Below are 13,186 nucleotides of genomic sequence, written 5' to 3'. Positions count from 1 at the left end.
ACGAGCAAGACTCTGAAGTCCTGCCCATGAAATCAGAGATTGGACCAAAATTGGACCATGTTGATCAGGAACGTTTCTGCAATAATTGTGGTGAATGTCTCTAAGGGCAGCACAACAGATAACGGTTAGCTGGCTTGAGGGACCAATTGGGACTGAGACTGGTCATCATCACCTCCGGGGCGAGAGTTCTGAAGACATGTAGGGCCTGGAGCAGCCAGTGAGCCTCTGTAAAGCTTTTCCTTGTTAATAAATAGTCTTTGTTTTCATGGTGAAGTCTGTAGCATGCATCATTACAACATCATAGTGTGTAATTCTTGTGATACAACCAATAAGGAACAGGTCATTTAAAAGCAATACCATCCAACCATCATTGCACCCCCATTCACCCCCACCTCAGTGAGAGAATCATTACTTGACCTGCCATTAAATTCAGGCTTAAAAGTCCTTCCAACAATCTGAGTGTATGTCCTCGGTCAAAAATGGGCGGCAATTGTTCAGTGGAAAAGAGCTGAGTTCACGTGTTGAGATCATATGAGGAACAGCAGAAGAGATGTAAAAAATCCAAAAAAAATCTTCAAACAGAAGGCTGAAGCTGCTGTCAGAGCGGTGAATGGAGGAAAGTAAAATACTGGAAGAACAAGACTAACAAACAGGACTTCAGCAAGACTAAATTGAAATGCAGGTACTTGACTAGATTAGATTTATAATGCACTTTTTTTGATAAAACTATACTTCATTCGTAAAATAACTGAAAGAACATTACAAACATTTCAAAGTGGCTATTACACAAAGTGCAGTGATAATCAGATTCTTTACAAAATCATGTTGCACTCTGCAATGCTTCAAAACAGTCAAAGAAACATTACAGCTATTTCGAAATGGTGTGAAGATATTTAAGTTGTCTACATAGATCAAGTTGCACCCTGAGGTACTTTAATACAATTGTGATACAGGTAAAGTATATTTATTCGTCACAATTAGGCTGACATTCACATTGTAATGCGTACATTCAATGTGACTCATACAGTTCGAGGGGTTTCTTTACCAATTCCCCTCCCCTCGATTCACCATGTCGGTAAGGTCTTAGCGATGTTCCCCATTGCACCTCTGCGGTGACTGCCCCAAGCTTTAGTGCATCTCTCAGCACCTAGTCCTGGGTTTGGAATGTGCTAGTTTGCAGTACGTGCTCAGAGACGACTCCTTGCACTGGAAGACGAACAAGTTTTGGACGGGCCAAAGGGTGTCTTTCATGGTGTTGATGATCCTCCAGCAACGGCTCATGTTTGTTTCAGAGTGCATCCCTGGGAACAGCCCGTAGAGCACAGAATCCTGCATCATGGACCTGTCAGGGTGAACCTCGACAAAGACCAACTTATCTCTCTCCACACCGTAATTACAAAGGCACATTTCACAAGGAGGTGGAAAACAGTCTCTTTCCCATCACAGTCACCTCGAGGGTGATGTACAGACGGTGTGAGACTCTGGGCCTGTAGGAAGGATCTGACAGGGAGGGCCTTTCTCACCACCAGCCACGCTCAGTCCTAGATCTTCAGAAGAAGCAGCAAAATTCTAGGGAGTTGGAGGAGAGGTTATTCAAGCTCCAGGGCATTGGAAACAAGCCAACGCACCCCAAATCCAACCCCAAAATGAGGAGAACAGCATATCCCATCTCAGGGAAATCAGGAACCTTTGAGGGGGATGGATGGGAGAGACTTTTTCAACAGAAGAAGTGATACCATCTGGATTGAATAATTACAACATGGAGATTCAGGACAGTTTCCTCATCCCATCAAAAATAAGGCAACTTACAGACACTATGAGCATGCAGGAACTGCCAAAAGGACTGGTAAGGCTTGGTAAGAGACAAAACATGTTAAAATAGGGATAAAGATCGCTTCCATTAGTATGTGCAGTGCTAAATGCTCTATGCAATGTGTTGCCATCTTGGATTCCCCTGCCAATGTTAAAGCCAACCTGGTGTTCTTTAAGGATTGTGCAATACCATACTTCAGCTTCTACAGGTAATCTTTGATCACTGGGGCCATCAACCTGGTCAGGAAGAAATGACTCATGTTCCTGCAACCTGGATGTTCTGCTGTGGGAGGGCTACTTCATCATCTCTGGAGTTAAGGAGGTGGTAGACTTCCTCATTGTAGGTGTACTATACAAGAATCTCTACCCTGGTTAATTATGTGCCAGCTCAGAGTGGCGGGCAGTTGGCAATCCTTCAGCAGCTTCCACTGTTGAGGGCCACTTCCAGGCCCGTTATTCTGGGTGGCGACTTCAGCTGCATCATCGATGATGCTCGATGATCCAGCAGCACTGACAGCAGACTGAACGCCATGTCCAGTCTCCTGATGGAAGCAGTAAAAGATACCAAGCTGCGCGACATCCTCAGACCGCTGCCTCCTACTGGCTGACTGCTACCTACAGGAGGACCAGATCTTTGGCAGAGGAAGCTAAATGTTGATCCCAGAAAATATTGAGGAACTCAAAAGGATTATAACGGTTGGAAGACCAAGAAACCCCTCTTTGAGTCTCTGACACACTGGTGGGAGGCCACAAAGGAGAACATATAGAGTTTTTTCCTCCTCAGTGGTGTGCAGAAGGCGAGAGGCAGACAGGGAGAAATGTACGGATTCCAGGAAGGCGTGCAGAATCTACTCTGGCTGACGGGGGTCAAGGAGGATCTCCAGGAGCTCTTGGCTACGGACGCTTCCAAAATCATCTTCCATTCCAGAGTCCGCTTGCTGGAGCAGGATGAAATGTGTTTGCCTTTCTTCTTACGCAAAGGTACTCAGACTAACCTGTAATCATTAGCCTGGAGAAAGAAGATCGCTCAGTAAAGTTATCGCAGTCTGACATCTTGAGGATCAGCAAATCCTTTTATGCTGGACTTTATGGTGCACAGCCTCCAAGTCCTTCCTGTCCCCTTTCACAGAGTCCTCGGAGGACAGCGAGTGAGAGAGCCCGTCCATACCGTTAACTCTGGACAGTTTGACTGAGCCCCTGAATTACTTCAAAAAGAGTAAAATTCCCGTGAGCGATGGCTTACCGGCTGAATTGGATTCGGCTCTGTGGGACTGGATTGTCCCTCACTTGCTGGAGGTATATAAGAGTATGCTTGAGGCTGGGAACGTGCCATGAGAGAAGGCATCATTACCCTCATCTACAAGGGGGAAGGCGAGAGGGAAGAAATTAAAAATTCTTAACCCATTTCATCGGTGAGTGCGGACTATCAAATTCTGTCCAAGGTCATCGCCAGTTGGGCTAGTTCTGCTGTGGAGTTGGTGATCCATCCTGACCAGACCCGTTCTGTACCCAGGAGGAAGATCTCTGATAGCCTTGCTCCGATTGCCTGTTCATGAGACAGGGGTATAGATGCCTGTCAACCTAGACCAGGACTCTCCCCAGAATGGGCATCACTTCCACAAGATCCTGCCCCAAAATTCTAGCTCACTTTAACGGTGAATAGATTTATTTATTCAAAAACATGCCACATCAACTAGTTTATTGGTCACATGTCAATTTTTGGAATCTTACAAGCCTTAACCGAAAAGAGACCAGTTCTGATTGACCAGTACAAATAATTTGTTCAGCTGAAAATGAGAGGGTACATCAGCTCAATCTTTAAGTATAACAGTGAGGAAAAAATGATAAGCTTCCAATCACCAATCCTGCAACTGTGGTAGGTCTTGTAGGTAAGTGGGAGTTCATTTCATTTAAAAAAATATATAAATTGCTGTGAACTCCTGCAACCAACACATACATTAAAAACAGATTTAATACTGACTGTGGGAGACCGTGGGAGAAACAGGATGTTTTTCTCTGAGAGAAAAGTTGGTCATTATATAAAGGATGGTGTGACTGAAATGCATGCACCGTGCATAGAAAAGTATTAATGAGCATATACCATTTCTTTCAATGGACCACACGCAGAATCATCAATAACATTTCTTCTGAATCCCAAAATCTTGCTGCTAATAGTCCACTTTTAAAATCTAATCAGCCCAAATGAATTCCCAATTCAAAGTTCTGCTAATTTTGCCCTTAATCTACAATGGATGTAAAGTAACAAACTTAAAACTTCATTATCCGCCCTCTCACCATTTTAAAGATATTATTCCCCAACATTTCCTTTAATTGCATGAAAGCAAGCTTTGCTCGATCACCTGAATCTTTTTTGTTAGTGATTTTCTATCTTGCGATCGCACTTGACTTTCCAACAAATGAACATGGTCTTCTGGGGGCAAAGTGGCCAAACCTCTCACTGGATACCTGCATGGGGTTAATTCACAAACGCCATCATTTGTTTTGATTTTTTGCACGAGAAGCATCTCTTGTTTTTCTTACCTAATAGCAGCTCATCCATGATGTAGATACATCTGTTCTGCATTTCAGTGTCATTTAACTTGTATTTTCCACACAATCCCATTCAACATACCTGTTGTTCAGGTTGCCTATCCAATTGTTCAGATTCCTTCAGATGTCATTTGACTCGTTACAGCGTAGAAGGAGGCCATTTGGCCCATCGAGGCTGCACCGACAACAATCCCACCCAGGCTCTATCCTCGTAACCCCACATAGTTACCCTGCTAACCCGCCCTGACCCTAAGGGGCAATTTAGCATGGCTAAACAACCCAACCAACACATCTTTAGAGTGTGGGAGGAAACCGGGGCACTCGGAGGAAACCCACGCAGACATAGGGAGAACATGCAAACGCTACACAGACCTGAGGCCAGAATTGAACCCGGCTCCCTGCCTCTGTGAGACAGCAGTGCTACCCACCGTGCCACCGTGCTGCAGATGTGTTTCCCCATTCCGGATGACAGCATTAGAAGTAGGCACCCAAAAGATCATTTAAACAGAAAGCAAATCGCAGTCACTCCAGAACTTTGTTAGTCAACCTTCCTGATAATTTTTGTAGCACCAAGTGTCTGTAAACATTAAGATAACTGTTTGCTGTGAATTGGGTTTACCACTCTTCAGTTGATCTGACTTTTACAAAAAGTTGTCCGATGCACTCATTGACTTAATTATCAGATTATGTGGTCTTGGTATGGGAGGTGAAGGAAGGGAAATTGAAAAAATTTCAGTGAATTTTGGGCAGCACAGTAGTATCTGTTTCAACCTTCTATCTTAATGAATATTCGGGAATCAGTGTAGTATCAAATGTGAAATGAATATCAAGATGTCAGTTAATATTCCAAACTCAATTGAATCTCTCCCTTTTAGAGACATGTTAGCGCATGTTTCTGGTGTATGGCTGGTACGAATCAATAGAAACTTTAAACTTGAATAATGGGAAGCCAGAATTTTAAAAGCAGCATTTACTCTCAAACATAGCCCGGATGAGGCTCCAAATTAGGCAGCACAGTGGCTTGCACTGCTCCCTCATAGTGCCAGGAACCCGGGTTCAATTCCCAGCTTGGGGCTGTGCGGAGTCCACATGTGTCTCCGTGGGTTTCCTCCGGATGCCCCAGTTTCCTCCCAAAGTCTAAAAGGTGTGCTAGTTAGGTGCATCCATCATAGAAAATTTTCCCTCAGTGTACCCAACCAGGCGTTGCAGTGTGACGACTTAGGGATTTTCATAATAACTTCATTGCAGTGTTAATGTAGCCTACTTGTGACACTCATAAATAAACTTTAAAATTAAAGAAATTTTGTTGCATACAGAACAGTAGTTTCAAATCGGTTACAAAAAGATTTGTGTTAATTTTAAAATTAATTTTTCACCTTTCTACCCTTGCCAATAAAGATTCTTTATCAATATTATCACAGTATCACTTGGTGAATTACGTTGAACAAATAGGGAGGCAGCTTTTTCAGAACACTGTTCTGCAGCCCATGTCGATTCAACAGATCCTTCTCATGTTGGCTTATCCCACCAGACTTTCTTGTGATGTGCATCTGTTCCCCAAGTGATCCATCCAGTTCCCTGCCTCTGCTTTCTTTATTCAAAGTTCTATATGTCACTCAAACACGCATATAAATATTTTAAGCTGGTGTGGTACAAACACAGTGAAATTCTCTATTCACAGTGTCGAGCATTGTTTCCAAGCCAGTTTAGAAAAACTGACTTACTTATCAGATTATGTGGTCTTGATCAGGGAGGTGAAGGAAGAGAAATTGAACAAATTTCAGTGAATTTTGGGCAGCACAGTGGTTAGCACTGCTGCCTCACAGCTCCAGGGACCCGGGTTTGATCCCGTCTTGGGTGACTGTCTGTATGGAGTTTGCATATTCTCCCTGTGTCTGCGTGGGTTTCCTCCGGGTGCTCTGGTTTCCTCCCACAGTCCAAAGATGTGTGGGTTAGGTTGAATGGCCATATTAAATTGCCCGTAGTGTTCTGGGATGTGTTATTAGAGGGATTGAGGCTGCAACTGGAGTACTGTGTGCAGTTTTGGTCCCCTTATTTGTGAAAGGATATATTGGCCTTGGAGGGAGTACAGAGAAGGTTCTCCAGGCTGATACCGGAGATGAGGGGAATAGCTTATGAAGAGAGATTGAATAGACTGGGCCTGTACTCATTAGAGTTTGGAAGGCTGAGGGGGGATCTTATAGAGACTTACAAGATAACGAAGGAGTTAGATAGGGTAGAGGTAGATAGATTCTTCCCGCTTAGAAAGGATAGCAGAATTCGAGGGCAGAACCTCAAAATTAGTTGGGGGGGGGTAGTTTAGAACGGAGTTGAGGAGGAGCTTCTTCACTCAAAGGGTGGTGAGTCTCTGGAATTCTCTGCCCATTGAAGTGGTGGAGGCTACCTCATTGAATATATTTAAGTCACGGGTACATGGGTTTCTCATAGATGAGGGAATTAATGGTTATGGGGAGAAAGGGGGAAAGTGGAACCGATCCACTTCAGATCAGTCATAATCTTCTTGAATGGTGGGACAGGCTCAAAGGGCTAGATGGCCTACTCCTGCTCCTATTTCTTATGTTCTTATGGATTAGTGGGGTAAATGTGTGGGGTTTTGGGGATAGGGCCTGGGGTGGGATTGTTGTCATTGCAGATTCAATGGGTCGAGTGGCTTCCATTCACAGCTTGGGGTTTCTATGATTCTATGAAGAATTTCAGAACTGTATAATTCTGTTTTTAGATTCCAACTTGTAGCTTGCATGGTGCAAATAAAATGCAAAGTAAAATTTTTCTCATTTTAACACATGACTAAGCTCAGATCATCAAACAATTGTTCACTCGTGTGAAATTTCCATTATCGCCAATTTGTACAGTCAGTGAGCAAAATGTCAATTAGTGTCAGTTTCAAATGACGGGTTGGGTTATACCATTGGCTTGTTGTTTAGGATTGCATTCATTGGCGTTTAGAAGAGTGAGAGAGAATCTCATAGAAATGTATTAAATTCTAACAGGGTTAGACAGGGTAGATTCAGAAAGAATATTCTCGATGGTGGGGGAGTCCAGCCAGAACTCGGGGTCATTGTTTGAGGATAAGGGGAAAACCTTTTAGGACTGAGGTGAGGAGACATTTCGTCACCCGGAGATGGTGAATGTGTAGAATACAGAAAGTATTTGAGGCCAAAACATTGTGTGATTTCAAGAAGAAATTAGATATAGCTCTTGGGGCTAAAGCGATCAAAGGATATGGGTGGGGAGGCTGAACCATATTGATGATCAGCCATGATTAGAATGAATGGTACACCAGGCTTGAAAAGCCAAATGGTCTACTCCTGCTTGTAGTTTCCAGGTATCTATGTTTTAATGAGGAGCTTGCTTCAAACTACTCCTACTCATTACAGCCAGTGCAGTTAAATGAATTTCTCGGTATTCTTGTCTTGTTAGCCTTAGCTGAATTTGAAGCCTGGTTTTCAGCACTGAAAATAGGTTTGCAACGCAATGTGAAATCTGGTAACTCAATGAGGGCCAAATTAATTGTCAGCCTTCAGTCGGTTATCGAGTCTCCTTTGTAAGTGTGCTGCATGTGAATGTGAATGAAAACAAATCAGAAAATTAAAAAATATTTCATTGATTGTCATTTGATAATACAGAGCTTGAGAATTGTGGATAAAAAGAGACATGTCAAAGCTTTCTGTCTTGCACTCATCATAACGCTTCGCAAGAATACCGATATAAGGGGAAAACACCAATTTATATTGCATGGGAAGAGAATGCTGATTTGTTGGCAAGAGCACTCTGAATGGTAGCGGTGTTGCCATGCAGAATGCACCAGTTGATGGTGGCTTGACAGAAAACTGCCAAGCATTGTTTGAAACTTAAACCAGGCAGCTTGACTCTGATTGATAAAGGCGTTGCCCTGAGGAATGATTTAACAAATGGCAGTCACTTATTTAGATTAGCTGAAACAGGTGCAGTTTGTGTACATATTCTTTCTGCCTGCACAGAACTGTATATTAATTTAGGGAGCGTCCAATACACCCAAATGTACCACATTGCGAGCCTGACCGATAATCTTAAATTGAATGGCAGCGTAATTCTTAGCACACTGACAATGATTTAGTGAATGTTGCCCATCGCAGAGTCACATCTAATGTTGGATGCAGTGTTTTGAGTTTCGCAAGCATGGGCTGGTTAGGCATGGTCTGTATCTTATCCATTATGTGCTGTAGCTGAGACTTGCTGTTTGATGTGATCTGCCAGTCATTGGGATGTACGACTTACATACCTAGCATCACGCTGGCACTGAAATTCGTAGAGCACATTACTTATTTGTGTGATAGAATGTATTTTTGGCTTGACTGCAGCATATTGTTTGAGGCAAATACCACTCATGAAACAACTAGCTTCGCCTGTTGTGAAAGTGTTTGAGATAACTTATCCTTTAATGTGAGGCAGACTACACATTTTTCAGGATCAAAAGTGATCGCCTTAGATCCATTGATCAGTTTGCTTCATATACACAAAAAAGGGAAGGTGATGCAAAAGGGAAGGTGATGGCCGAACGGTATTATCACTACACTATTAATCCAGAAACTCAGCTAATGTTCTGGGGACCCGGGTTCGAATCCCACCATGACAGATGGTGGAATTTGAATTCAATAAAAAAAATCCTGGATTTAAGAATCTGCTGACAACCATGAAATCATTATTGGTTGCTGGAAAAACCTATCGGGTTCATGAGTGCCTTTTAGGGAGGGAAATCTGCCATCCTTACCTGGTCTGGCCTACATGTGACTCCAGAGCCACAGCAATGTGGTTGATTCTGAACTGCTCTTGGGCAAGGAGGGATGGGCAATAAATGCTAGCCAGCCAGCGATGCCCATGAATGAATATTTAAAAAAAAAATCTGCTCAGGGTTATACCACATGATATTTTTGATGCGTCCTATCTCATCATCAAGCTTGAATGGTGGGCAAAAGGTTGCATCTCTATTTGTAACGTAGTCAATAAGACCATATAGTATATGGAATTGTAAGAACCCTAATGTGTGTGTGTTAACAAGTGAAAGCAGGCTTGTGGCAGACAATTGTAGATAATTCTTGACAGATTTCTCAACTCGGAAAGGGAGTTAATTTGACTGCCCTATTTCAAATGTGGATTTGAGCACAATCCTTTGAAAGGTGTGAGGGAATTATTAGATGCAGCTGAAGATATAAATATAGCAAGCATAGCATCAACATATTGGAAATATGCAAGGGATAGCACGTTAGGTGTAATTCCATCGAAGACACATTTTCCATGGAACTCAACAAAGATGTTTGTGAGAGCTGGATTTGGAAGGGATCCTGTGGTAACGCCATCTATTTGGGCATACATAATGTTGTTAAAATTTTCCACATTAACACTGAGGGATTCTTTTATATTTTCGAAGACCGCTTAAGACTTTCATATCGATAGCCATGCTGTGTCTAGGTGCTCATTTGACACTGTTAGCCCATTCGCTAATGTTCCACTTCAGGAAGCTGTATGTATCTGCATTGCAGCATGATGCCAAGGCAATCTAAACCTGCCATTAATGCACGAATCAGTGTTTGTTGAGCTTATGATCTCGATAAGTCGCACGGTTGAAGTCAGTTTTAATGAGGGAGATTTGTAACACATATTTCAGATCTCCTGATTCAGCGGGGAAGAAGATGCCTTTTTGGCATTGAACAGGATTTTCAAAGCAGAAACGAGCTCTCCAACTGTGTTTCTCCACCATGAGCCTTGCCCAGTTTATTTCCAGATCCCTTTATTCACATACCTGAAAATGTTGGAGGGAATTTAACATTGGTGAGGGCTTTCACTTGTGGGCTGAAGAACTAGTGGGAGTTTGCATTGCCTTGGGTAGTGAAGGCCTGCTGGAATTCAGGCACTCGACCAGGTAGCAGCAAACCTTCGCCAGGAATTAGGACTCCAGGGTGGAAATCCTGCCCCCCCTCCCCCCCCCTCCAAGAATGGATGGGCCAGTCAGAGGCTGGCAGCGCAGCATTGCAGGTCTGTACCATTGGGAGCAATGGCAGCTTCAAAACTGCATCCACCGGAAGCTGAGGATTGCCGAATAATGATGTGGAGTTGCCGGCGTTGGACAGGGGTAAACACAGTAAGAAGTCTCACATGAGGTTAACTTTAACCTTGGTTGGACTTTAACCTGGTGTCGTGAGACTTCTTACTGTGATTACCGAATAACCCAGGCCACAGGTGAGTGAGGGCAAGATGGAGGGTCACAGGGAGGGGGTTGCTGGTTAGGGTTGAAGGGGGTGTTGGAAGACAGGGCTCTCAGCAGGCCTCCATTTTGGATTCATGACCCCTCAATCAGGCAGGGGACCTTTGAACGAGGAACCATCTTATTGGAGCCCAGAGGATTTGGTCTTTTAGGTTTCCTTCTGCCCTCCACTGGTTGAATAATATGAGGCCCTTAAGTGGGCATTTGTTGCCTCAACTAGTGTTCGAGCACCAATGCCATTCACAAGCTTTCGCACCCACAAGACTTCATTGGGCAGAGCCAGGGAGGTGGTGGGGTTCCCACTCTACACCTTGCCTCTTGATCACATGCCCCTTGCCTCCAAACTCACTGCCTGAGGGGGCATTAGATTTCACTCATGAGCTTTCCATTTCTTTGCATGGGTGCCCTCAGATCTACAGAGTATGTTTAGCTTTTTTCTCTCCCTTTGTTGCCTTAATTTTGTGAGGACTTTAGTGTCACAGATGAAAGGCAACTATGTCAGAACTGTTTGTAGTCAGAAAGAAAAATCGCACATATTTTAGTGTTACATGAAATGTTCCTTTGTAAGGTTTCAGCTCCTGGCTCACTTTAGATCTATCGGAATTAATTATCTTCATGGATTTTCCCTGGTTAAATCTTCCACCTTCTCTATAATCAACCCTAGAAGTGGCTTGAAAAGAGTAAGCACAGCTTTTATAATCCACAATACCACCAAGGAGACCCTTCCATTTGGTGATATTCCAGATTTTCCTGAAATACAACAAATTGCTTGCACCCCTAGGAGAGAGTTTAACAGTTTGAAACAATGAGGACGCGTCTGGCTTGTAAAAAATACATGTTAGTTGTGTGAGGTGCAATAGTAAGCCATTCATTTAATCCCATTGGTAAGACACTTTGAACCCTTGGGAAGGGGAATATTCCATAGATGGATTCCACCGGCACAGTGGCATAATGATTCGCGCTACTGCCTTACAGCACCAGCGACCTCAATTCAATTCCCGACTTGGGTCCCTGTCTATGCAGAGTCTGCATGTTCTCCCCGTGTCTGTGTGGGTTTCCACCGGTTGCTCCTGTTTGCTCCCACAGTCCGAAAGATGTGCTGGTTAGGTAGGTTGGGCGTGCTAAATTCTCCCTCAGTATGCGTGCACAGGTGCCAGAGTGTGGCAACTAGGGAATTTTCACAGTAACTTCATTGCAGTGTTAATGTAAGCCGACTTGTGACACTAATAAATAAATTTAATCCTGATGGTAATGTTGCTTTGGAATTATATCGTATGTATTAATCTAATGTATTAATTATGGTCCTAAATTTACTGGGATTAATGTTCATAAATGGGAATGTTTGGGCATTATAGTAACATTAACATTGTGTAATCTAGTTTTTTTTTCTTCTATTTAGAATTTTTTTTTAGTGTGATTTCTATTTCCGAACATATAACTTTCTTAAATGCAAGGTGCAGTAAAGATGGGATGAACATTCAGTTGTGACACGCCAACTCAGTTGAAAATTGCACAAAATTGTTTTCTGACATTCCTCTCGTTTAGTCTGAATGGATAGCTGGAAGACTAGAGACTGTGCAATAATTCAACAGAGAGGAGCGTTGAGATCAGGATTTCACTAAAACCAGACCATTGTTTAGTAAAACGGAGGACAAAGCGCAGAACTCCTGCAATCACATCTATAATGTAATATCGTGATTTATATCCAACTTTACCAATCATTTTGCAATTAATCGGATTGGAAAGTAGTTCAAAATTGACCAGTTTTACACCTGCATTTGGTGATCAATTATTCTTCACTTGCTGGAATGCGTACTGGTGAAAATGTGCTTGATTTAGTTTCACGATGCAGCCTTAATCATTGTGAATGGAAATGTTCCATTGATTCTAGTTTTAATGGGAACACAAATGTGAAATCACTTGGACTAATAAAACTTAGTTCCAATAAAATGAATTAACTTTGAGACATTGTAAGGTAAAAGTCAAAAGCCCTTTCCAATTGGAAATATCAAAACATTTGGGACAAGTTTAGGCCAAAGAATCAAATCTGTGTGAAATATTGTGTTCGGGATTAACAGGAGACAGCAATCATCTGCACTCAGGGATGGCATGCTGGCACAGTGGTTAGCACTGCTGCCTCATAGCTCCAGGGACGTGGGTTCAATTCCAACCTTGGCTGACTGTCTTTGTGGAGTTTAAAGATTCTCTTCATGGGTTTCCATTGGGTGCTGTTTTCCTTACATGCTCCATTGTAAATTGCTTCTTAGGATCCTAGGATGTGTCGGTTGGGGGGCTTAGCCATGGGAAAAGTGTGGGGTTACAGGGATAGGGCATGGCAGAGGGCCTGGGTAAGACACTCTGAGAGTAGGTGCAGACACAATGGGCTGAATGGCCTCGTCTATACTCTAAGGATTCGGGGATCTATGATTTTAAGAAAGGAATAGTCTATTAGTTATTATTTTGAAAAGGAATTGAGGGCGCAGCAACAAATTGTAACATGCTCCATTGGGAATGATCGGATATAGATTCACGCTTAAGGTGCTATCCTATTCAGTCCTGATT

General features: G+C 42.9%; 1 protein-coding gene across 4 annotated transcripts in view; it reads left to right on the top strand.

The window, feature by feature from the left end:
• Positions 1-13,186, top strand: part of astn2 (astrotactin 2) — a 1,598,826-nt gene that overhangs the window by 471,149 nt on the left and 1,114,491 nt on the right. The window lies entirely within an intron of this gene.

This window comes from Carcharhinus amblyrhynchos, chromosome 25, assembly GCF_965287045.1.
Source record: "Carcharhinus amblyrhynchos chromosome 25, sCarAmb.v2.hapA, whole genome shotgun sequence".
Classification (NCBI taxonomy): domain Eukaryota; kingdom Metazoa; phylum Chordata; class Chondrichthyes; order Carcharhiniformes; family Carcharhinidae; genus Carcharhinus; species Carcharhinus amblyrhynchos.
The sequence above is the reverse complement of the archived record's forward strand: the minus strand, read 5'-3'. Positions and strand labels throughout refer to the sequence as shown.